The sequence below is a fragment of the Doryrhamphus excisus genome, linkage group LG6 (genome assembly GCF_037039965.1).
Source record: "Doryrhamphus excisus strain RoL-2023G ecotype Guam linkage group LG6, RoL_Dexc_Guam_v1.1, whole genome shotgun sequence".
In the NCBI taxonomy this organism is placed as follows: domain Eukaryota; kingdom Metazoa; phylum Chordata; class Actinopteri; order Syngnathiformes; family Syngnathidae; genus Doryrhamphus; species Doryrhamphus excisus.
The window spans coordinates 305559-328005 of record NC_136362.1 but is presented as its reverse complement, the minus strand read 5'-3'; the positions used below and the strand labels follow the sequence as shown (position 1 = coordinate 328005).

At 44.1% G+C, this 22447-nt stretch overlaps 9 non-coding genes across 9 annotated transcripts; 6 read left to right on the top strand and 3 right to left on the bottom strand.

Moving 5' to 3' along the window:
• The first annotated feature begins 740 nt into the window (after positions 1–740).
• Positions 741–822, top strand: trnal-cag (transfer RNA leucine (anticodon CAG)). The gene has a single exon. It is a non-coding gene; the product is annotated as a tRNA-Leu (tRNA).
• A 1118-nt stretch (positions 823–1940) lies between these two features.
• On the bottom strand, positions 1941–2012 carry trnae-uuc (transfer RNA glutamic acid (anticodon UUC)). Its single transcript has one exon. It is a non-coding gene; the product is annotated as a tRNA-Glu (tRNA).
• A 1584-nt stretch (positions 2013–3596) lies between these two features.
• Positions 3597–3669, top strand: trnak-cuu (transfer RNA lysine (anticodon CUU)). Its single transcript has one exon. It is a non-coding gene; the product is annotated as a tRNA-Lys (tRNA).
• Positions 3670–3982: 313 nt separating this feature from the next.
• On the bottom strand, positions 3983–4064 carry trnas-gcu (transfer RNA serine (anticodon GCU)). Its single transcript has one exon. It is a non-coding gene; the product is annotated as a tRNA-Ser (tRNA).
• A 424-nt stretch (positions 4065–4488) lies between these two features.
• Positions 4489–4561, top strand: trnak-cuu (transfer RNA lysine (anticodon CUU)). The gene has a single exon. It is a non-coding gene; the product is annotated as a tRNA-Lys (tRNA).
• Positions 4562–17132: 12571 nt separating this feature from the next.
• trnae-uuc (transfer RNA glutamic acid (anticodon UUC)) lies at positions 17133–17204 on the bottom strand. Its single transcript has one exon. It is a non-coding gene; the product is annotated as a tRNA-Glu (tRNA).
• A 2434-nt stretch (positions 17205–19638) lies between these two features.
• On the top strand, positions 19639–19711 carry trnav-cac (transfer RNA valine (anticodon CAC)). The gene has a single exon. It is a non-coding gene; the product is annotated as a tRNA-Val (tRNA).
• Positions 19712–20825: 1114 nt separating this feature from the next.
• trnal-cag (transfer RNA leucine (anticodon CAG)) lies at positions 20826–20907 on the top strand. The gene has a single exon. It is a non-coding gene; the product is annotated as a tRNA-Leu (tRNA).
• A 590-nt stretch (positions 20908–21497) lies between these two features.
• trnay-gua (transfer RNA tyrosine (anticodon GUA)) lies at positions 21498–21584 on the top strand. Its single transcript is given in 2 exon segments — positions 21498–21534; positions 21549–21584. It is a non-coding gene; the product is annotated as a tRNA-Tyr (tRNA).
• The last annotated feature ends 863 nt before the right edge of the window (positions 21585–22447 follow it).

Genomic DNA, 22447 nt, shown 5'->3' with positions numbered 1-22447 from the left:
CCTGATGGACCGCGAGGGTTCATAACATAAAAGAAATTCAGAAAAATAAGAAGGCCCACAACCCCTAAGACATTTAAAAACCATTAAGAGAACCTTCAAATGGATCCTGAAACATACAGGGAGCCAATGCAGTGATTTTAGAAGCGGTGTAATATGCGCCTGCCTTCTGGTCCTCGTCAGCACACGTGCAGCAAAAGTTGTTCTGTAAAAGTTGTAGACTTGTGATGTTTCTTTTAGGAAGACCAGAAAGCAGGGCATTGCAATAGTCAATACGACTGGATACAACACACAAAAGGTCCCCAGTTCGAAACTGGGTGGAAACATGCCCTTTGAAGTCCTTCTTTTACAAAAAAAATCAAGGTGACAAATAGGAACAAGGACATGTGCTTGATCTCTGAAGGGACTTGAACACTCAGATTTAAAGTCTGATGCCCTACGAAGTTAGCCCCCAGGCTTTTGGTCAAAAGACTTGTTTTTATGTATTTGGAATGAAATGTTTTCTGCATGTTGAACACTTTTCAACAGGAAAGATATCTTTCAGATGTATCAATAAAACTGCTGATTCGCCCAACATGGGGCTCGAACCCACGACCATGAGATTAAGAGTCTCATGCTCTACCGACTAATCGGGCCTTTTGCTGCTCTACATATCAGTCTTTATTGATGTGGCCATCCTGATGTTTGATCAATTCCACAGCTGACCCAGTTTCTCATGGAACAGAAGGAGTGAGACCTGGAGGGTCAGGATGGCCGAGCGGTCGAAGGCGCTGCATTCAGGTTGCAGTCTCTAATGAGGCGTGGGTTCAAATCCCACTTCTGACAGTGCAGGGCCACAAGTCTTTCTAGTTCCAGTTAAAAGCCCGGCTCCTCATGTATTTTCCATAAAGTACCAAGGTGTTGTCCTGTTGTCCTTGTATTTTGAGGGCAAAATTAGGCGTTTGCAAGTGGACCTCAGACCTTGTCACCTGAACAGGGACTTGAATCCCGGACACTCAGATCGAAAGTTTCATGTTCGGGACCAAATGGTCCTTTGAGCCGAATATCTTCCCAGTGACCTGCAAGATCCAGAAATGTAGAAAGGAGCCATGCAAAAAGGGAAACAATCTCGAGTTATATTACACCGAAGTTGTTGCTATTATGAGCCATGCATTCATGTACTCTTAGACTATTCTTAAACCAAAGGAGTGCATCAGGGGGCATCCGGATTTGAACCGGAGACCTCTACCACTGAGCTGAACTAAGTTCTGCATATGCACTAAACCGGCACACATCCTCATGGTGAATGGGAGAATTGAACCAACAAAGGTTGACTTCTTGATAGGTCATCAAGGTCCAAAAGGTGTACTTAAACAAGTTATTCCTTGTGCGCTAGTTTCAGCCCCACATTGGGCGGTTCAGCACTTTTGGTGATACATCGTCAAGATTTCTTTCCTGTGGAAAATTGTGCAACAACCAGTGCCCCCTGAGCAAAAGGAGCCTTAATCTGGTGCTTTAGACCACTCATCCACACAACTCAAAACGGTGCCCTGATCAGGAAAAAACTGTGACCTTGTGAGGTTCGCTGACAATGGAGGACACTGAAAAGGAGCCGCACAAAGCAGGGTACCTACACTGTTTACGTGTCCGTTGACCAGGTTGCAGATGGATTGTCTTTGTCCTTTTGAAAATCCACATTTTAACGCCCCATTATTGAAAGACGTAACAACCATCAGGAGGAGTGAGGTTTATTGTGAGGACCTTTAGAACTTCAGTCCAACGCTCTCCCAAGTGGGCTATTTTAGCTGCGATGGTGGGTTCTGCTTTTTCAGTCTAGGCCTAAAGTGGGGGAAGGGTGAAGCTGTATCTGTGCCATGTACTGCCGTCTTCGCCTCGGTACTGTGGACGACGAGTTCGCCTACAGGTCGGAGGTTGACCATCTGGCGACTCCATCCAAATGTCAATTCCCTGACCGGGAATCGAACCCGAGCCGCAGCGGTGAAAGCGCCGAATCCTAGCCACTAGACCACCAGGGACTGCTTTAAGTCTGCACTCAGAAAGGCAGAGACTGTGTCGCTTTGACGTGGTCCAGCAAAGGAACCAAAATAGTTATAAGACTGGACCTTCTCTGCCAATGCTGCAACAGCAGGGGAATTAGCTCAAATGGTAGAGCGCTCGCTTCGCATGTGAGAGGAAGCGGGATCAATGCCCGCATTCTCCAAAATCTCTTTTGTTTTTTGTGATTAAATGTTCCCAAGTACCAAACACTAACCCGTGCCCCAATCCCGATATCTAGGCCAAATACAGCCATAGGTATCACCTTGTCTTGTCTTGTTGTTGATCAAAAGTTTCATGTTCAGGTGACTGGCTCAACCTTTGTCTTGTCTGACGACAAACTCTTTTTGTCCAGAAGATATTTGGATTGTCCATGTGGGTAGTTTAAGACCTCAGTCCATCTTGGGGGTGGACATTTCGGGACCGGGGCCTTTTCATCTCTGCAAGGACAAGTACAGTATGCCAGAAGATTTTGTCTTCCTTGAGTTGTCCTTATTTATCAAGGGCCTGGATAGCTCAGTTGGTAGAGCATCAGACTTTTAAGGGTCCAGGGTTCAAGTCCCTGTTCAGGCGGTGAGGAGAAGTATTAAATGTGAAACCAATCTCTTTTATCCTCCTCCTGTGGTCAATTCCAAAATGCCACAAGACTTCTGCTGCCTCATCCTCAACACCGAGAAGGCCAAAGAGAAGCGACACAGTCTCTGCCTTTCTGAGTGCAGACCAAAAGCAGTCCCTGGTGGTCTAGTGGCTAGGATTCGGTGCTCTCACCGCTGTGGTCCGGGTTTGATTTCCGTTCAGGGAATTGACATTTGGATAGGTTTTGACTGGAGGTAGGATTTGTCTTCGGCCTCGATGCGCTACTTGAGAACAATAAATCACATACTGGGTTTCTTCACTATTCCATGATAAGAGACTAATCTAGAGAACGCGGCCAGGATTAGGTTTGGGGTATTTGTCTGACGCTGAGGGATAGATCCTGGACTCATTTCTGATCCCACATCTCTTTTACAAAATAAAATGCGGGTACCGACTCTGCTACTTCTCGCATGCTAAGCAAGCACTTTACCATTTGAGGTAATTCCCCTGGTTTGGGGTATTTGTCGGATGCTAAGGGGTGATCCAATCCCAACATCTCTTCTACAAAAGGCAAAGAACTCCTTGGAGACTGTGGGCATTGATCCCACAACAAGACAAGACAAGGTGCTAGAGGGGAGAATGCGGTTAGGACTGGGTTTAGGTTAGGACTGGGTTTAGGGTGATACCTATAGCTGTATTTGGCCGAGATATCGGGATTGGGGCCCGGATTAGTATTCGCTACGTGGGAACATTTCATCAAAAGAACAAAGGAGTTTATGGAGAATGCGGGCATTGATGAAATGACAAATTACAAATGACAAATGAACATAACGGGTTAAGATGACTACACTTCCAAAGTTCTCAACTATGACTGAACCTCTCGCTCCTTTGTTCCCTGAGAAACTAGGTTGGCTGTGGAATTGATCAAACATCAAGAAGTCCACATCAATTAAAAAAAAAATTAAAAAGTGATATCTTGGCCGAAAAAGGCCCGGTTAGCTCAGTCGGGAGAGCATGAGACTCTTAATCTCAGGGTCGTGGGTTCGAGCCCCACATTGGGCGGTTCAGCTCTTTTGGTGATACATGTTAAAGATTTCTTTCCTGTGGAAAATTCTGCAACATGCGGAAAACATTTCATTCGAAGTACACAAAAACAAATCCCATTCTTGTATGACCACAAATGGTAGAGCGCTCACTTCGCATGTGAGATGAAGTGGAATCGATGCCTGCATTCTCCAAATGGTATATTATGCCTTTTTCTTGCCAAAAAAGCATTCTCAATCTCCCACATCGTACCGGATACTTGGATTAATTGCATTCTAATGATGTTTCCTAAAAACACAGGTGGTGTCAAAACTGGTGCATTAGTATAGTCCGATGAGGATGGGATTCGAACCCATGCGTGCAGAACACAATGGATTAGCAGTCCATCACCTTAACCTCTCGGTCACCTCATCTCCTTTGAGGGCATGGTCTTGTGGACTCAAAATGACACATCTTAATTAGTGTTTTGGTGTTGCAGAAATTGTGGCAGCCTTCTTGTGCAGCGGGGGGATTTAACTCAAAGGCTAGAGTTCTTGCTCTACATGCAAGAAATAGCGGGTTTGATACCCGTATTGTCGAAATGATATGTTAAGGCTTTTTTCTCCCCAACAAAAGCGTTCTTGATCTCCGACATCGTAGCTTATACTTTGATTCATTGCATGCTAATAATGTTTACTAAAAATACAGGTGTGGTCAAAACTAGTGTATTTTTACATCACCACACTTGAAGTGGACAGACAATCTTGTCTTTTCAGACAATACAATTAAAGCAACACACACCTGCCAAGACCACATCAATTAAAAAAAAATTAAAAAGTGATATCTTGGCCGAAAAAGGCCCGGTTAGCTCAGTCGGGAGAGCATGAGACTCTTAATCTCAGGGTCGTGGGTTCGAGCCCCACATTGGGCGGTTCAGCTCTTTTGGTGATACAGACCTGGTAGACCCAAATGAGTAGTGAGGGTGTGCTGGGAACGTCTGGCAGAGTCTCCTGTTCGTCGAGTCTTCAACTCTCACATCTGGCAGAGCTTCACCTGCATCCCGGGGGAGGACCGGGATATTGAGTCCGAATGGGCCATATTCCGTGCCTCCATTGCTGAGGCGGCTGACCGGAGCTGCGGCCGCAAGGCCGTCGGTGCCAGTCGTGGCGGCAGTATTAAGTATTTTACAAATGATGTACACTAATGTGACGCATTAGAATATTCTAGACACACTAACTCTGAACACAAAAAACAATGTAAAATATAAACTATTGCACTGGCGCACTTCCACTTCAACACTCTGAGGGAGGGTTGTAGCCACTCCCCTTGTATCACCTCGCTCAACACCTCCTCCAATGAATCAGTTCACATCCGGTCAATGGCACAACCACACAGCTTGACTAAATTTAAAACACTTTTAAAATAATGTACAACAGAGTTTAATCACTATGCGGAAGAGACACGTTCTATTGTCCATTCAACTGTAACAATCATGTCCTTTCAACAAGCCAACCACCTTTACCACAGAGCAAGCAAAGTTATGACGCACTTCAAATTTCTCCTTCACAACACACAACACATGAGGCTGACTAACACAGTTAAACAAGGTGTCCTAACTTTAGCAACTCCTGCGACAAACACAGACTTCTTGCACTTCAGCTATGTTTCAAGTTGACCTTCTTATTGTTCCAGAAGAGATCATACAAACACAGATTAATATAGGAACTATGGTGACAATACACTTTTCACCACACTTCTCACTTGGTTGTTTGGCACTATTTAGCTATTTATACTGGCTTATGTTGCTGTGATTAGCGTGAATACTTTTACAGCTATTCTCTTGGCCGGTCACAATGCCAAGACACACTTTTACCCTCAGCTGACCCTCATTCATATAAACACACACACACTCAAGACACTGAATAGAAAAACAGCTGGAAGATTTACAGATGAGACGAGACAGTCAGCCAAACACACACACTAGAAGTCTTGAATACGCCAATCGAACTCTGGAGTTTTATTTACATGCACGAAAACAATCACACAATTTGAGCAATTCCATTGATTGCTTCACGCCTTACTTTCCTCCAGTTTTCTAGATTAGGTATACATTAATATACTCATAAATTATTCGGTCCACCTCATAGGACTGCAAAACTGTATTCGAGTTACATCACAAAGTACACAAGAAGACGTGCTTTATTGCAAATCTACCATGTGTAGTTTGAGTATGCTTCTCTTCTCACTAGACGTGAAATGATTCACGTGTATTTTATTAGGCGCAACCTTTTTGCTCTATAGTTCGTCACCTCCTTTGCGCGTTTGGAGGTCGTAACTACCCAGACTTGGCACGCAACTCACGAACTCTGCGTTAATGAAGGTATCCCTCAGTACCATTTGTAGTCGGCTTCATCTTTAGCCTGACAGTTCCTCTTGAACACACTCCAGGACTCAGAGCTGCTGCAGCATAAGTCTTAAAACACACACACACACAGCCGGCAAGAGCCTCTTGCTCTTTTTCTTACACTTTTGCACTTTTTCTACACTTTTCTTACACTTAAAACTACAACAAGCCAATCATGCTGTAATACAGCCAGACTCGAGTCATTTTTAGTTAAAACACACAAAGGTTTTTCCACTCTCAAGTGAGGGCTACACTTTGTGTGAGTGTACCCCACCAACAATCTGCTTTTGTATTACTCATGCAATAATAACAGGCTCTTTTATTTGGAGAAATTTAAACATTAATGCTCATTAAGCACCTCCACAACTGCACCACACTGTCAAGCCAAATGGTACGAAATCTTACCTATTTTTACGGCCGTTGGCTTGCAGTGCTGTGCAGTCCCGGAGCCACAGGCATCAACGTCTTTCGTTCCAATCCTGTTCGTGACGCCAAATGTTGGCAAATAATGCAACACGAACCATCTCTGCAGTTGTAGGAAAAGGGGTTCCTTTGTTTATTCAACACAGCGCTTATATATGTAGACCTCATGAACACCAGCAATGACGTGGATTTCCAGAATTCAGTCCTTATCTGGTCATGTTTCTTGACTGGACCTAAGTGTTTTGGCAAAACATCTTGGACTCCCCTCCCATCCGAAAACATCTTGTATAACAATCAGGTCACGTTGGCCTCCCCAAGTCACGTAGCCGTCTTAAGTTCAACTAGAGCAGGGGTCGGCAACCTTTCACACCAAAAGAGCCATTTGAACCCAGTTTCCACCTAAAAAAAACACTGAGAGCCGCAAATACATTTTGACATCTAAAATGGGGAAAAAACACATTTATTAGAAAGTAAAAAATAAACTAAAACTTATTAGTGCTTTGACTACCCTTTTGAAGATGGGCTATAAAGTGTTGCTTAAGAAATCCACAAAGTGCTACAGAGAAAATTAAATTTATTTTTTAATGAACACATTTTGAACATTCTGAACATTCTTGAACATTCACATTTTGAGTTCTTGAAAAATAATAACAATGTCTAAATGTCTCTTTCAAATAAATTAAAAGGCTGAACTTAAATAATCCATGTAGCAAACAAAAGCAAAAACGTGCTACAATGTCCTCATAAGCTTCTTGGATTTCAAGCATATTTTAAATTCAAACACCATCTGTTTATCTTTTAATAACTGCATAATATTTGTACAGACATTCAGTCACTTCACATTCTTTTGCTTTTTTTGCACTTTTTGTAGTTTGCACTTTTTGCTGGTTCCTTAAAAAAAAAAGTTATATTAAACATTGCTCATTCGAACAGAGTCCAGATTGTAGATTCCTACACCAATGTTACAGCAAACTTGAAAAACTTTTTTTTACTGTTCAGCAGAAAGAAAGAAAGAAAAAATCTAATTGTTCAATAAATCAATGAACTTGATCAAATCACTTAAATGATTAAATAAAAGTTGGAAATCAAGATGACGATCACTCCAAGCTTTTACAGCCTCTCTGAGCCAGAAAGCCTGAGCCACTGCCACATTGGCATGTAGCGGCATTGACCTGAATTAAAAAAAATAAATTGGGAAAAAAAGCACTGTGTCACTAAACAATGAAAAATAAATATTTGTAAAATATCTGCATAAATATTTCAGCGTACAGCGTCTGCAAATCCGGGCTGTACGAAGTCACTTTCATTTTTACGCAGTACTGTAAGCTGTCATCTGCGATGCGTGTACGGTGTTTGTTTTTAATGTAGTTCATGGTGGAGAATAGCTGCTCACATGCATATGTGGATCCGAAGATCGACAGGACTCCAAAGGCATATTTCTTCATGTTCATGTAGGTGTCGGGGATGGCATTCCAGGTTTCAAACATAAGTTTGTCCGGTCTTGGAAGGTTCTTAATATCACTCCATTTGTGATTCTGAGCAAGAGTGGCCTTCTGACGGGCAACATCTTCAAGATCGCCTGTCAAGCGTTTGAATTTGGATACCCACATGTCTTTGTCAGCTATGTCAGCCAACTCCAGCTCCAGATCAGGTTGACTCACACCTGGAAATGCAGTCACATTTAGCAGGGATGGATCGATGTTTAGGGGAGTGACGGGGAAGGACAGTGTTGTTTTTTCCTCTCTGAACTCACGGAATCGTTTTTCAAATGACGCTTGCATTGTGGTGATTGCAGACTGCAAATACTCTGAATTGATCAGCTTGTGATCTTGTTTGAACTCCCTTAAAGAGGGGAAGTGAGACAGTGTGCCTCTCTGCAAATCTCTGGATAAAACTGTCAGTTTGCGCTCAAACGCCAACACCTCCTCCAGCATGTTCAGCGCTGTGGCTCCTCTCCCCTGAAGAGTCGTGTTCAGCGTGTTCAGGTGTGCTGTCATGTCCACCATGAAGTGCAGCTTTTCCAGCCACTCTGGCTGTTCCAGCTCAGGGAAGGAGAGTCCTTTGCTTCTCAGGAAAGTTTTCAGCTCTTCCAGACATGCAGCAAAGCGTTTCAGCACCTCTCCTCTGGACAGCCACCGGACTCTGTTGTGCAGCAGCAGATCAGAGTACGTGCTCTCCACCTCATCCAATAATGCACGGAATTGGCGGTGATTTAAACCATTTGCCAATATTTTATTGACAATTTGAATGACAACATTCATGACCTCTGTGCATTCTGGAGGGAATGTTTGCGCGCACAATGCCTCTTGGTGCAGGATGCAGTGAAAAGTCAGAAGCTTTCTATCCAGTGATTTCTGCAGCAGCGCCACAAAGCCCCTGTGCGCTCCAGTCATGCTTGGTGCCCCATCGGTAGCTACTGACACTAGGTGGGTTGTTTTTATTTCTTTGGCTCGTAAACACTCAAAAACAGCCTCACAGACATCCTCCCCTCGTGTCTGGCATCTTAGTGGTATCAGCTCAACCATTTCTTCCTGCGGTCCAGTGGAGTTCACATATCGGCAGAACAGCGCTATTTGTTCAATATCATTTATGTCTTTTGACACATCACAGGCGATTGAGTACGCTGCAGCTGAATTGATGTCTTTAATTTGTTGTTTTGTGATATTTTCTGCCATTTTTATGGTTCTGTCTTTGACGGTCTTCGCAGAGAGAGGCATCTCTCTGATTTTCTGCACAATTTCAGACTTGTTTTTAAAGTCCGCGAATAGGTGTTCTGAAATCTTAAGGAATGATTCTTTCATATATTCTCCATCTGTGAACGGTTTCCCATGCCTGACTATTTCCATAGCGGCCACAAAACTTGCATGCGTAGATGAATTTGAAGACTTTACCCACCTCTTGAATTGATTTTTCGTCAGATCAGCCTTCCGTGCCAGTTCCTTAACAGCCTTTTTTCTCTCTTCTCCCTCGGGATATTTTTCAGCAAAGGCTGCGTGTGTATTATTGAAATGTCTTGCGACATTTGACCGTTTATTGTTGGCCAGTTTTTCACCACAAATTAGGCATACTGGTAGGCCACTCTCGTTAGAGGTGAAAGCAAATGAATCTGCCCAAGCATCAATGAACGATCTATTTTCCTCTGATATCTTTCTTTTCTTAGATTTCTCCATATCTGTCCTTGTTGGGGTTGAAAATTGGTATGACGTTCGGGCGGGAATACCGGCTTTCGCGAGTCTGACGTGTTTTTTGAGCGACAAAAAACAATTAAATATACTTATTTATTAATATTTCAATATTTAATATTTCAAGATCGCATCAAGATCTTCCAATTTAGAACTAAAACACTAAAAAAATAACTAACACAAATAAAATACACATAAATACTTTTTTAAAGTAATTTATTTTCCCAAGCCACTCGGAGCCGCAGTTTAAGGATGAAAGAGCCGCATGCGGCTCCGGAGCCGCAGGTTGCCGACCCCTGGTCTATGTGATTCTAATCTTCAAGATAGGGATACAACATCCACATAAGGCACACAAAAGAAGGGCAACAGCGAGTGCAATAAGCACGGACATCACATAAGGAGACCATTGTCCCCAAAATGCTCTCCACCAGTCACCAAACACCTCAGTGTTAACACCAGTGTTCTTCATCTTGGTGTTTAGCACCTTTAAACCAGAGATCGCACGCATCAGCATTCCTGTGGAATCTGTATTGTTGGGGATGGACATGCAACATTGGTCGCCGAACATGGCGCACACTCCTTGCTGATGTGCCAGCAGTCCATCCAAGGTGATGCGATTCTGGAAGGCCATGAGTGAATTGGCATGGAGTTTTTCTCCAATTGCTGTGAGTCCGGCCTCGATGTAGTTCCCAAGCTTTTGTATGTCATAGTGGAGGTAGTTAAACCTATCCACATTTTTGTCAACTTATCCATGGGATAAAACTTTCCTCCAAGCCTGATGCAATCTGATTTACTAGTTTGTATTCTGGTCGTACCCCTCGTGGCACGCCGATGGCATCGATGTAAGACATCAACACCACATGTCTGCTCTCGAGTACTGCTTGTGTGTGTGCGTGTTCGTGTGTGTGTGTGTGCATGCGTTTGTGTGTGCATCAGATGAGTCAGAGTAGGCATGATCCCATCACACCCCACCTCCTTGCTTCCTTCCACCTTGCTTGTTAAGAAAGTCCTCCATCAAGTCTTTGGTCCAAAGTCTCCTTTGCTGCACATGCCAGGGTCATATTGCTGTTCCAGTCTCTCCTCTAGATGTCCTCCTTGCAGGTGGCCATTTCTGGTGCTTGCTTGTCCTTGTTCTGAGTCGGCCACATTCCACTTTAGTGGCTGGTGATGTGATTGTCGTCACCATAAACACCATGTCAGCAAACATCTTCTGAACTCTTCGGTAGTCTTGGAAAGTGAGTCACAATGCATGTCTGGAGGTGACCGTTTGCTGTCAGAGCACAGTTCATGTGATGGATCTTCAGGTCATGGTGAAGATAAAACTGGACACTATGGCATGGCTGGTGAGATGAGAGGACTCATGCATGCTGTTGTTGAATCAGGATGTTGTTGTCAGGTTGTTGGCAGAGCAAGGGTGGAGGTGTGCGATCAAGATCATGGTCCACTTTGAGACACTGAGGCACTGTCAACCTCTAGTAGAAGGTCAGGACACAGCATCATGTGCTGCGTCTCGTGTTATCTTTGCAGAGATCATTGTGGGAGAACCAAAAGGCCAGGATGGTCTCAGGCATTAATGGCCATTCACTCATTGGAAAACTAAACTCAGGAGGTAATAAAGATAATGGGGTGAAGGAGCAAGTATCTGGTCCAGGAACAGGATCCTGGTCCATCTCATACACATAATCCCTATTCCATCCTATCTGAAGCCAATCTACAACAGCTCTGGGATGCAAGAATCAGGGCTGACTTTCCTTCACTTTTATTTAGCTCAATAAGGTCCATGTGTATTACTTGAAATTAATATTGTGGTTTTGGAAATTGGCCACACCTCGGTCACAAGTTGTCCTGGACGTTGTGTTTTGCACACACTAAAAACGCTCAACAAAAATTTTTTGAATACGATTTTTTAAATACGAATTAAAGTGGGTGTTAATAGTGTGACACATCCCTCCTGTTGAGACATGTGTTACACCATGGCTCAAAATATCAGCCCACTTTTACACTTTTTTGGCAAGATTGGTTTCTTATCTGTCGACATATAAACTTTTTTGTCCAGGGTTGCTTTATTCCTAAGCCAGTGGTCAATTTCCTGTTTTGGACTTTGTTTTGGACCTTGCATTTCTGACTAAACTCAAAGTCTACTTGTAATTTTTCAGTCTTAAGATGGTTCAGTTCCTTTAGTGCCGCTTGTTTTACCATTTTGTCAGCGAACGCATTTCCTTAGGGTATTAGTATTATTTGTATGTCCCATGTATTTACATGCAATGCAATTTATTTTGGTAATTGCACTGCTTCTAGTAATGCTGTTAATAATCATGCATGAGTTACTGGTTTTCCTGTTTATGTTATCATACCTCTGTTTTGCCAGTATTGTGCAAAGGTATGTACTGTTGAATATACATATTGGCTATCAGTTTAAATCGTCACCTTTTGACCTTTCATTAGTTTGCATGTAAGTGCTACTAATTCTGCTGCTTGTGCAGAATAAGAGGATGGTAACGGCTCTGCTTTCAACACCATATCTTGTGTAACAACTGCATAGCCTGTTATTGTTTGTCCAAAATTATTTTTCTTTGAGGAACCATCTACAAAAATCTCCTCTTTTTGTTAGTGCCTGATCTAATAAGTCTGGTCTACACTTTGCAGTTTGAGATGTTAGTTCATCACAATCATTGTGTTTCACTTTCCTAAGGGAGTGGTAGAAGGGTAGCTGGGTTGAGCGTAGTGCATCGCTCAAGTGTTAAGTGTGGTTGGGACAAAAGTGTCGCCATACAAGACAGATGTCTAGCAGGAGACAAAAATGTCATGTTAGTCTGTAATAGCAGGGTGGAAACCACATGAGGTACTTTCAGTACTAGTGGATGGAACAATACAATGGTTGCACTTGTTTCCACGGCCTTAGATGCTGCTATTACAGCCCGCACACAATGTATGATGGCGCATGCTACTGCATCTAGCTTAGAAGAGTAGTATGCTATTGGTCGTTTCTTTGCACCATACTCTTGTAGTAAGACTGAGTACATGACCTCAGTCTCACTTCACACCTTTATAATCTACTGTTTGTTTAAATGTTTTGCTGTAATCAGGTAGTGCTAGAATCGTACTTCCTACCAGTACTCTTTTAATTTCACAAAATGCTTTTTCTGATCCTCATTCCACTGTAAGAGTGACGTCATTTGTATACATTAAGTTTGTTAACGGTGACACTATTTGTGCATGATTCGGAATCCAACATCTACATCTAATTAGTGAATCCTAAGAAGGACATCATTTGCTTTTTTGTTTGTGGTTTAGGTGCATTTAAAATTGCTTGTTTCCTCTCCGCTAGAATAGTTCATCCTTGCCCTGTCAACTGATGGCCTACATACTTCTCTCATTGCCTACAAAATTGTAGCTTGTCTTTACTCACTTTATGGCCTTTTTTCGCTAAATGGTGCAAAAGGCTATTGTGTCTTCTTCACATGACTTCCTATCTTGTGACGCTAGTAGGATGTCATCTACATATAGTAATATCTGGCTTTCATTTGGGGGTTAAACATAGACATAATGGCTATCATTGTTTGTGAATAAATTATCGGGCTTTCACAATATCCTTGCGGTAGGCGTGTGTATGTATATTTTTTCCGCAAACGTAAATGCAAACCAGAACTGACTTTCTTTCTCTATTGGAATGGAGAAGAATGTATTACTGATGTCTACTATGGTGAACTATGTGACATTTGTTCGTAAAGAATTTAACAGTGTTTGGGTCAGGCACACAAGGTGCTCTGGCCACCACAGCTTGATTTACAACTTGTCCTGTATCATTCTCCATCCCACAGAGAGTGGCACTTTTTCCCACTGGAAAAATAAGGATGTTCCATTTTGAGTTGTTACATTCTACTAAGGCTTTAGCTATTAACAAATCTGCTATCACTGGTTTTATTCCTTCATATGCATCTGGTTTTATTGGGTATTGCCTAACACATGGTCTGTAATCATTTTTAGCTTTAATTTGTACAGGTTGGGCACTTTTAATTAGTCCTACATCTGATGGACCTAGAGACCACAACGTTATTGGTAGGGAGTTGACCACTATTTTCAAATTTTCCTCCTGCAGTCCTGAGCCATGTATTGCCTGCAGATCTGAAATGTAGAAATTCATATCTGCAAGTTGTTCTACATGCTCCCGAGTCACAAAGGAATCTGATTGTCTTACCATTCACTTCCAATGTGACTTCCGGTCGGGGATGTTCAAAGGCAAATACCTCTTGTAAATTCTAATTGTACTACTTATTCATCATTTGGTTCTAGTTGTATTTGTTAAGACAAGCCTAGTCATGCTGAATATGGCTTTTGGTCTTGCCTTCTAAACTGGCCTTTGTCACAATCACGGGAGAAGTGACCTTCTTCACCGCAATTCCAACATCCAGTAGTGTTGGGATAGCTTCGTACATTCTGTCTACCTGTTCCTCTACCTCTTCCTCTACCTTTTCCTCTGAATCGTCCTTGACTTTGAAAGAGGATTTCTCCGTTATCTATAACAAAGGTGTCTATTTTTTGCATCTTATTTTTGTTACTTAACACCTGCATTTTGCATGCTGCATGCTGCACGTGTGTGATATAGTATGCCATAGTTGCTGTGGGCATTCCAATGAAATGTTTATCGACCCACCCTTTTATGCCAGGATTTGAATTAGCATGTATTGCGTTCTTTAACTGTTGTTGGTATGGGCCTGTGGGTTCATCATCTTCAGCAAGGCCGCTATTTTGTTTGAATACCGTAATCATACGCACTCTATACTCATCAAATGATTCGTCATGCTTTTGTTTGCATTGTCCTATTGTTGTGTAATTAGCTCTTTTCCTGAACTTTGCTAGGACTCTCTCTTCCAACTGATTGATTCTTTGCTCCAATGTGGGGTCATCATGGGCCACAGGTTGGCCATTGCCATATGTGGGGCTCCAATTTCCTTTACACAGACACCACTCTGGCCCTAAGGCTGTCATCCACACTTGTTGTACTTCTATTCCGTTCAGGTGGTATGATATTCTCAAGTTGTTCATGTCTGTAATAAATCTTACGGCGTCCTCTTTTACAGGTGTGACACCATCTAAGGCCTTCTTTACATCATCCTGTGTCCATGTACGATACACTAGGATTGTGGGACGTTCATCATTGGCTACATTAGGGTTCGGTACTTCTATCATTGGAAATGCATCGTTTTCCGGTATAACACTAGGTGGCGATTTAGGAGAAAATACTTCTCCCATCTGTTTCGACCACTCAACAGAAAGAGGTTTAGCTCTTGTCTGGGGTGGGTTTGATGCTGATGTTCTGGCACCATGGTCCTCATAATGTGGAGGTTCAGGTAACTGTGGATACCCTCGTGGTTGTCCACCTACTGTACCTTCATTTTGACTGCTGTTGCTCGCTCTTGTGGTTGGCATAACTGTACTTTCGTTATCTTCCTTGTGTGTATAAAACGTGTCTGTGTCTTTCTTCTCAGTTACTTTTACTGTGTTTTGTAACTCTTCCTTTTTACAACGTTCGCTTTCTGCTCTTTCTCTCGCCTTCCTTTCTTTCTTCATTTTAGCCTGGCCTTTCTGTCTTTTTTCTGCCAGCTCCTTCCAATATGACAGGTCATCATACCCTTCCTTTTGCATTTTATTGGTTTGATTCTTGTTCTTTTTCGCAATATCCTGTTGCAATTTAATTAATTTAGGGATTGATAATTGTCCGTCAAAACCATACTCGTTAATCCATATTTCTAAATGTTTTATTTTGGTTGGTTGGTAATGAAACACATAACACCAATCCTTGCACTTTAGTTCCTCCCTTTTGACTTGTGGTTTCCCACTTTTATTTCCCATCTTGGGAATAATTTGGTCCCTGTTGTGATGAGCTTCCTAGGGAAAACTAACAACAGGGTTGTTTGTCAGTGAGAGAGTAATGAACTTTTCTTTGAGGTAATTCTCAAGCTTCTACCCCGGTGAGGGCGGAGAATTCTTGCCTCTGCTTCCTCAAAGACTCTTTTTCTCACCCTTTAATATGAAGACCTGTCTAGTGACAAAATCTCCCATTCACACACTCATTCGTACTTTGAAAACGTTTTCACATTCAAACCCCGAAAAGGCCTTTCACCGCGGTGGCACTCCTTTTCTAGCCTAACATGACCGCCAACTCCGTCTTTGTACCAAAAACTGCCAACTCTGTCTTATTGTGAAAGACCGCCAACTCCGTAACACTGTGGGTCCATCTTATTACACAAGACTGCCAGCTTGTCTTCCCACAGAAGACTGTCGAGTCCGTCTCTTTGCTTGCAACTAGTATACACAAGGCTTTTAGCACCGGGTGACAACCTTATTGACTCGCGGGCCGCACTCTCGGGGTCAAAAAACCTTCGGGCTGCATGTGGACCCCAGGTCTCAGTTTGCCCACCCCTGCTTTAACACAAAGGGATGACACCCTTTCACTCACAACACACTCGCTGTTGGTGCATCCAGGCACCTCCAGGACCTGGGGGTCACTGGGGGGTCTCTGATCAGGGTCACAAGAACATTCCTTCTTCAGCACATTCAAACACTCTCTCTATTATCTAAGCAAATGGATATAAGGGTGATAACAAACAAAATAATACCTGTATCTACATTTTATTCTAACACTTAGACTATTCTTAAACCAAAGGAGTGCATCAGGGGACACCCAGATTTGAACCGGAGACCTCTTGATCTGCAGTTAAATGCTTTACCACTGAGCTATACCACCTCAAATACAGGAAACATGGTTACACGATGGGAACTAATTTCTGCATATGCACTAAACCAGCACACATCCTCATGGTGAATGGGAGAATTGAACCAACAAAGGTTGACTTCTTGATGGGTCATCAAGGTCCAAAAGGTGTACTTAAACAAGTTATTCCTTGTGCGCTAGTTTCAGCCCCACATTGGGCGGTTCAGCACTTTTGGTGATACATCGTCAAGATTTCTTTCCTGTGGAAAATTGTGCAACAACCAGTGCCCAATGAGCAAAAGGAGCCTTAATCTGGTGCTTTAGACCACTCATCCGCACAACCTAAAACGGTGCCCTGATCAGGAAAAAACTGTGACCTTGTGAGGTTCGCTGACAATGGAGGACACTGAAAAGGAGCCGCACAAAGCAGGGTACCTATACTGTTTACGTGTCCGTTGACCAGGTTGCAGATGGATTGTCTTTGTCCTTTTGAAAATCCACATTTTAACGCCCCATTATTGAGAGACGTAACGACCATCAGGAGGAGTGAGGTTTATTGTGAGGACCTTTAGAACTTCAGTCCAACGCTCTCCCAAGTGGGCTATTTTAGCTGTGATGGTGGGTTCTGCTTTTTCAGTCTGGGCCTAAAGTGGGGGAAGGGTGAAGCTGTATCTGTGCATTGTACTGCCGTCTTCGCCGACATGGCCTCGGTACTGTGGACGACGAGTTCGCCTACAGGGGGGAGGTTGACCATCTGGCGACTCCATCCAAATGTCAATTCCCTGACCGGGAATCGAACCCGAGCCGCAGCGGTGAAAGCGCCGAATCCTAGCCACTAGACCACCAGGGACTGCTTTAGGTCTGCACTCAGAAAGGCAGAGACTGTGTCGCTTTGACGTAGTCCAGCAAAGGAACCAAAATAGTTATAAGACTGGACCTTCTCTGCCAACGCTGCAACAGCAGGGGAATGAGCTCAAATGGTAGAGCGCTCGCTTCGCATGTGAGAGGAAGCGGGATCAATGCCCGCATTCTCCAAAATCTCTTTTGTTTTTTGTGATTAAATGTTCCCAAGTACCAAACACTAACCCGGGCCCCAATCACGATATCTAGGCCAAATACAGCCATAGGTATCACCTTGTCTTGTTGTGGGATCAATGCCCGCAGTCTTCTAGGAGTTCTTTGCCTTTTGTAAAAGAGATGTTAGGATCAGAAATGAGTCCAGGATCGATCCACGTGGTAGACCCGGGTCCGATTCCCGGCCAATGCAACAGGGCTGTTTTCATACCTTTCATCGTGAAAAGAAGTGCCAAGACCGTTTTCAGGACCAACTGATGACCTCTGAATTCGATCAGAAACGTCAAACCTCTCCACCTGAGACTCCACACCTGAGACTCTCCACCACAAGACTTGACTATCTAATCCAACTTCAGTCAATAGTGGCATTCTCAGCCACAACCGCAATGAGACGCCGTAAAGAGTAAAGTTGTTGTCCTGGTTTGCAAAGCCTCCATTGTTACGCCAGAAGGTGCCAGTCACATGAAAAAACACAGGGTTCCATGGTGTAATGGTTAGCACTCTGGACTCTGAATCCAGTTTGGGGTGATACCTATGGCTGTATTTGGCCTAGATATCGGGATTGGGGCCCGGATTAGTATTCGCTACTTGGGAACATTTCATCAAAAAACAAAGAAGTTTATGGAGAATGCGGGCATTGATCCCGCTACCTCTCACATGCTAAGCGAGCACTCTACCATTTGAGCTAATTCCCCTGCTGATGGAGTGTTGGCAGAGAAGGTCAAAAGCGACACAGTCTCTGCCTTTCAGCGTGCAGCCATGATGCAGTCCCTGGTTGTCTACTGGCTGGGACTTGGTGCTCTCACCACCGCGGCCGTTGTTCGATTCCCGGTCAGGGAACTGACATTTGGTTAGGTTTTGACTGGAGATAGGATTTGTCTTGGTCCTCGGTCGAACGGTTCGGGTCATCTTTAAGCGCTGTCTGTGAACTGCTGTCACTGCACATAAAAACAATTCCAAGTCCGCCAATTGAATCCTGGTCTAACTGGTCAACGGACACGTAAACAGTGCAGGTACCCTCCTTTGTGCGGCTCCATTTCAGTGTCCTCCGTTGTCAGCGAACCTCACAAGGTCACAGTTTTTTCCTGATCAGGGCACCGTTTTGGGTTGTGTGGATGAGTGGTCTAAAGCACCAGATTAAGGCTCCTTTCGCTCAGGAGCCACTGGTTGAAATCCCACAGCTGTCATTTTCCTGGTCAGGTCCATTATCCACGACTGGAATGTTTTGGTAGCAAAGGACTGTCAGATTGTACAACACAGCTGAGCACTTGGAGAAGAAGATGAATAAGAGGTCTTGTTCTCCCGGACTGGTTGTTGCAACCGCAGCCCTGCTCAAGGTTCAACGTGACATACAATACAGGAACTCCCCGTCTGGGAATCGAACCGCGTAATCTTCCATGCGACAGGCGGAGATACTGGCCACTATACTAACAAGGACTGCTACTGAGTCGATGTAGTGTCGATTGGCCAAAGCAGAATTCAGAACAGGCTTGTGGCCCATGACCGTTTTTATGGTAGCTGGAGACTTCAATCAGTGAAATCCTTCCCATTTTCTGTAGCTCGTATCCTCATCAACGGACTGTATTCCCCACCCGTTACCGGCATGGGGACATTCCAACCCAAGATGAGAACACACTGGACCAGCTACACAGCAACATACGTGGCACAGACACAGCTTCACCCTGCCCCCACTTTTACCCACGACTGAAAAAGCTGAACACCACCTTAGAAGCTGAAATACTCACTTAGGAGAACGTTAGACGGAAGTTCTAAAGGTCCCTGGTTCAAGCCCGGTTTTCAGAACAATCCCTGTTTATGTTGTGACTTGGCAAATAGTTTGAAAAGGCTTATTGGCTGGCTGAAAGGACCTTAACTTCATTCTTCAAAAGGCCATCCAGCCATCCAGACAAGATTAGAGGAGGTTACAAGCCTATTTACAAACCATTGACTCCAAGGGCACAAGTTGAGTCCACCGAGATATCAAAGTGACCCAGAGGGTGGCTAAGGTGTTTCTTTCAAGCCGCAATTATGATGTCTTGTTTTGTTGAAGAAAAACCCATTATTTCTGGAACAATTTTCCCTACAAAGGAGAAATCTTTGTCCATTTGGACAATTGTCAATCTGCCCCCACTTTGGACTCATTGTCGTGTTTCATTGTTTGGCAACTGCTTTGTGACTTCACCAGTCCCCTTAAAAGGCCCTTCCTTCAGGTTTCCATAGTGTAGTGGTTATCACGTTTGCCTCACACGCAAAAGATCCCCAGCTCGAAACTGGGTGGAAACATGGCCTTTCCAGACATCCTTTTACAAAAAAAATCAAGATGACAAATAGGAACAAGGATATGTTCTTGATGTCTGAAGGTGTGTACACGAGCATCCATCCCCAGTTTGGACACACAATTTATATTTCCCGGATGACTGATGGGCTGGGAACACATAACAGGTCGGAGTTGGAGGACCTGATGGACCGCGAGGGTTCATAACATAAAAGAAATTCAGAAAAATAAGAAGGCCCACAACCCCTAAGACATTTAAAAACCATTAAGAGAACCTTCAAATGGATCCTGAAACATACAGGGAGCCAATGCAGTGATTTTAAAGTTGTAAAAGTTGTAGACTTCTTTTAGGAAGACCAGAAAGCAGGGCATTGCAATAGTCAATACGACTGGATACAACACGCAAAAGGTCCGCAGTTCGAAACTGGGTGGAAACAAGGCCTTTGAAGTCCTTCATTCATTTTCTACCGCTTTTCCTCACGAGGGTCACGGGGGTGCTGGAGCCTATCCCAGCTGTCTTCGGGCAAGAGGCGGGGTACTGCCCTGGACAATTTGGAGTCACCTAGCATGTTTTTGGAATGTGGGAGGAAACCGGAGTACCCGGAAAAAACCCACACATGCACGGGGAGAACATGCAAACTCCACACAGAGATGGCCGAGGGTGGGAATTGAACTCTGGTCTCCTAGCTGTGAGGTCTGCGCGCTAACCATTAGACCTTCGTGCCGCCCCTTTGAAGTCCTTCTTTTACAAAAAAAATCAAGGTGACAAATAGGAACAAGGACATGTGCTTGATCTCTGAAGGGACTTGAACACGAAGTGAGCCCCCAGGCCTTTGGTCAAAAGACTTGTTTTTATGTATTTGGAATGAAATGTTTTCTGCATGTTGAACACTTTTCAACAGGAAAGATATCTTTCAGATGTATCAATAAAACTGTTGAATCGCCAAACATGGGGCTCGAACCCACGACCATGAGATTAAGAGTCTCATGCTCTACCGACTGAGCTAATCGGGCCTTTTGCTGCTCTAGATATTAGTTTTTATTTATGTGGCCATCGTGATGTTTGATCAATTCCACAGCTGACCTAGTTTCTCATGGAACAGAAGGAGCCAGATGTGAAGGGTCAGGATGGCCGAGCGGTCGAAGGCGCTGCATTCAGGGTGCAGTCTCTAATGAGGCGTGGGTTCAAATCCCACTTCTGACAGTGCGGGGCCACAAGTCTTTCTAGTTCTATTTAAAAGCCTGGCTCCTCATGTATTTTCCATAAAGTACCAAGGTGTTGTCCTGTTGTCCTTGTATTCTGAGGGCAAAATGAGGCGTTTGCAAGTGGACCTCAGACCTTGTCACCTGAACAGGGACTTGAATCCCGGACACTCAGATCAAAAGTTTCATGTTCGGGACCAAATGGTCCTTTGAGCCGAATATCTTCCCAGTGACCTGCAAGATCCAGAAGGAGGCAGGGATGTTCTGTGCCTCCATTGTCGAGGCGGCTGTGGCCCTAAGGTGGATGCCATTGGTGAGGGATGCCGTCAAGCTGAAGGGGTTCTATTGGGCCTTTTTGGCTCATGGGACTTCAGCTGACAGGAACCGACAGGCCAAGCGGTCCGCGGCTTTGGCATTCGCTGAGGCAATAACTCTGACATGGGAGGAGTTTGGAGAAGCCATGGAGAAGGACTTCCGGACGGCTTCGAAGAGATTCTGGACCACCATCCGGCATCTCAGGAAAGGAAAGCAGTCCACAGTGAAGACGCCGTCAAACGCTTGGCTGTACTCATTTGCCCCAAAACAACAAGACCTTCGATAGCTCAGTTGGAAGAGCGGAGGACTGTAGAGGTTCAAGCTGGCATCCTTAGGTCGCTGGTTCAAGTCCGGCTCGAAGGACAAGCTGTTTCTTATGTTATGTATGCCAGGAAAGAATGGCAATACCGTCTTGTCTGAAGGACTTCCGCTTCCCTGTCAATGGAGTTGGACTTAAGTCATTGTCACGCAGTCTGAAATTGGCAAACGGAGTAATTCTGATTGAGTGATCATTTGAGTGTCTATTTGAATACGTTTCATCTCAACTCCTGTTGGAAAAGGACAGCCATTTCCGTGAGAGCACAAGACCCCTGGATTGTACCCCAAAATACTAAGCGCTCATCAAAGAGTAAAGTTGTTGTCCTGGTTTGCAAAGCCTCCATTGTTACGCCAGTAGGTGCCAGTCACATCCAAAACAAAGGGTTCCATGGTGTAATGGTTAGCACTCTGGCCTCTGAATCCAGTGGTCCAAGTTCAAGTCTTGGTGGAACCTACTTGCCCTGCAGCAATTGAGTGTTTGGACTGAGTCTTCTTGTAAGAGTATGATGACTTATTGACTTACTCTACAAATCAGTGGTAACAGTGGATCAGGATGAGGTCCCCAAACGACGCCAATGTCTGTGACAGCTGATGTTAAGGATCAGCTGATCAGAAGATACTTGGTTTGTGTGCGGGGCCACAAGCCTTTCCAGTTACAGTTAAAAGCCAGGCTCCTCATGTATTTTCCATAAAGCACCAAGGTGTTGTCCTGTTGTCCTTGTATTTTGAGGGCAAAATGAGGCATTTGCAAGTGGACCTCAGACCTTGTCACCTGAACAGGGACTTGAATCCCGGACACTCAGATCAAAAGTTTCATGTTCGGTACCAAATGGTCCTTTGAACCGAATATCTTCCCAGTGACCTGCAAGATCCAGAAGGAGGCAGGGATGTTCTGTGCCTCCATTGTC